Genomic DNA, 2,922 nt, shown 5'->3' on the forward strand with positions numbered 1-2,922 from the left:
CCTGTGACATGCGCCTAACGCACATATCATGCATTGCGCTCTTACCACTAGACCAAAGCCCTGGGGGCCACTGAGTTCGTTATTACTAGTCCAATTTTAAGGAAACAATAGCCTCACAAACTTGTCTGACCAAGCATTCAGAATATCCATTTCCTACAAGCATCATATTTCATATGGAACTAGTTGGACAAATTAACCATATAAACCTAACAAGAATGCTTAAACTCTTTTTTTTTCTTTTTCTGTGGGCAAAATGGACTCAAGCTTAGGAACTGACATGAAAGCCACACTATCTTGGGAATCTGCATGTTGAACATATTCAAGAAAAGGACTACCACTACATAATTACTTTTAGAGCACCAGGCTCCATTTCAATTTTTCACTGGAATGCTGATCAAATAATTTCAAACCCATGCCTGGGCTATACATAGACTTTGTAGAAAAATGAATACCCCAGCTTGCACCTTTATGGGACAATAAGGGAATTTAACCACTCACAACATTAGGCAGCCACACAGTGAGCACAAAGCTAACTAGTCTTTCGCCTTTTACTAAAGAATACCGTGTGCCTAAGTTGCGCGGACTCTTCGATTTTGGTGCCGTCCCCGTCCCGATACGAGACAGGGACGGGGACGAGATACGTCCCGGATTCGGTCAACTGACTTTGGACACTTTGACCGGAGTCTATTGACAAATTTCGGAGAAAAAATGAGATTTTGATTTCTCAAAATAAAAAATAAAACAGATTTAGAAGAATGAAAGAATAATGTCTATCTTGGAGAATGAAAGATTGAATTCTACAATATTCATGTAAGTTTTTTCACAGAATATCACTCAAAATTTACAATATTTTTATAGCTCTATTTTTTATTAGCTAAATCCCCGCGCACCCGTATCCATATCCGAGTCCACACCCCCGAATCTTAAAATTTAGATTTCGCCGAATCCGATACTCGGATCCATCCCCGTATCGGATACCCGCACCCGAGTCCGAGCAACTTAGCCGTGTGCTCATTTCATTCAGTGGCATATGCCTAGTTTTGGAGGGGCTCTCTTCTAAATAAGGAAGAAGAGAACAAAGTACTCACGACATTTTTTAATATGAGAGGTGTCATATATAGAAGGGCAGCAATGGGTGGTTGAAACCTATATCGACAGCTGAATGCAAAAAACCCGAAGGAGGTTACCTAACTTACACAAAAACTTGTCTCCCTTAGCAGTAACATCACTCCCTTGGCACACAACAAAACCTAGACCTCAAATCTCAATTTTCTGTAGCTAACAGTTCTCTTATCGCAGTTTTATCCCACATTTCGCTCAATTCAACTCCGTTATTTTATGTTTGGTTTTCCCCAGTCCAACTTGTTCCCTCCATTGCTTACCCACTTCCTGCTTTGCTCAATTATAATCATAATAATATTAATAATAAGGCAACATTTCCTTGATCCTGTCCCCATGATATTCCTAAAATTTTCCAAAACTCCCTCAGCTTAATAAACTCACTCACAACATTACCAAGATTAAACACAATCACCTAGCTTAACGCACAAAAACACTCCTTCCATTTACTGTCCCTCTCTGCCACCACCAAACAAGAAAAAAGAGGAAACACGAAAGAAAAGGCATAGTTAGTATTTAGTAACAGCACCAAATCATGAATTAATCCATCTGTAGATTGATCGAAAGGTGCAGGCTTCCCGCCGATGTTTGTCATACTTAATTATGCAACATTAAATCTCAGTAGTATAAAATTCAATTTGCTACATGAAAGTCATGGAAATGAGTAGAATTCATACAGTATACAAATACCATTTTTTTCTTTTGCAACAAGTACCACAAAAAGTAATCCCTGAAAAACAAAACAACCTTAGAAGGGTAGATCATAAATTGGTGACCCATTGTTACTCGAAACAAATGCTGATGTTACATGGTAGAACTCACACGTCTTCGAGATCTCTCGAGCCACGAAGTGATAGATACTGGAAAACTAGTATTGTCCAGCAAAATGCACACGAAACAATATCGAATTTGAGTCCAAACACTAGATACCGCTTTTCTAGATTATTTTTTAACCAGTCTGTCATTGTAATAGAATTAATAAACTAAAGGCAGGATGAAATTACTGAATTTTTTTTTCATTAATGACTGAGAAATCCGTCTGGGGACAAACCTTAGGACCAATGGCAGCCTTCAAAACCTGGGATAACGGGCAGGCCCCTTTACCCTTCTCCATTTAAATACCAGGATTAGTTCGCATGGCGTAGGGATTGAGCCTATGCCCTAACAAGTCCCTCAACCTTTGCCACTTGACTAAGCCCTGGGAGCAGAAAGTACGAAAGAATGGTTAACATTTGAAAGGAGATTTGAATGCAACTTACTCAGTCTTCCTGTACACAAAAAGTGCTAACAGAGCAATTTATTCCAAGTACCTAATATACAGTTACAGTGCTAGACAGATGAAAACCATGATCATTATACCAATAGGACAGCTGTTATGTTAGCATCTTAGCAGAAAGGATAGAATAGATTAAATCTCATTGTAGAGTCAAATGAGATTGGAGACACTAGATAGTGTGCTACAATCACTTCCTTTGCCATGTCGCACATATGTACATCTGTCCATAATGTGGACATCACTAAGTTAAACAGTATTTTCAGATGAATGATCATGATTTTTTAACAAACTTGTGCTCCGCATCTCGTACTCTTATCGATCTCTTGATTGAGCTCCACCGGAAAAATTTCTAAATTTTGGCACTTTAACTATGAGGTCTAACATTGTTTTTTTTGCAACCACAAAAACTGCAAAATCCTAAAGAACAAATGCACTACCCTAAGCAAGGGCTCCAGAGGAAGAGTCCCCCATCCCCAACTACTCCAAACCTCTCCCATAAATGTTGGAAGTACTGCATTCTTAGCCTA

General features: G+C 38.9%; 1 non-coding gene across 1 annotated transcript; it reads left to right on the plus strand.

Moving 5' to 3' along the window:
• The first annotated feature begins 508 nt into the window (after positions 1 to 508).
• LOC138890893 (U5 spliceosomal RNA) lies at positions 509 to 622 on the plus strand. The gene has a single exon (XR_011407257.1). It is a non-coding gene; the product is annotated as a U5 spliceosomal RNA (small nuclear RNA).
• The last annotated feature ends 2,300 nt before the right edge of the window (positions 623 to 2,922 follow it).

Source organism: Nicotiana sylvestris, chromosome 4 (genome assembly GCF_000393655.2).
Source record: "Nicotiana sylvestris chromosome 4, ASM39365v2, whole genome shotgun sequence".
Lineage (NCBI taxonomy): Eukaryota > Viridiplantae > Streptophyta > Magnoliopsida > Solanales > Solanaceae > Nicotiana > Nicotiana sylvestris.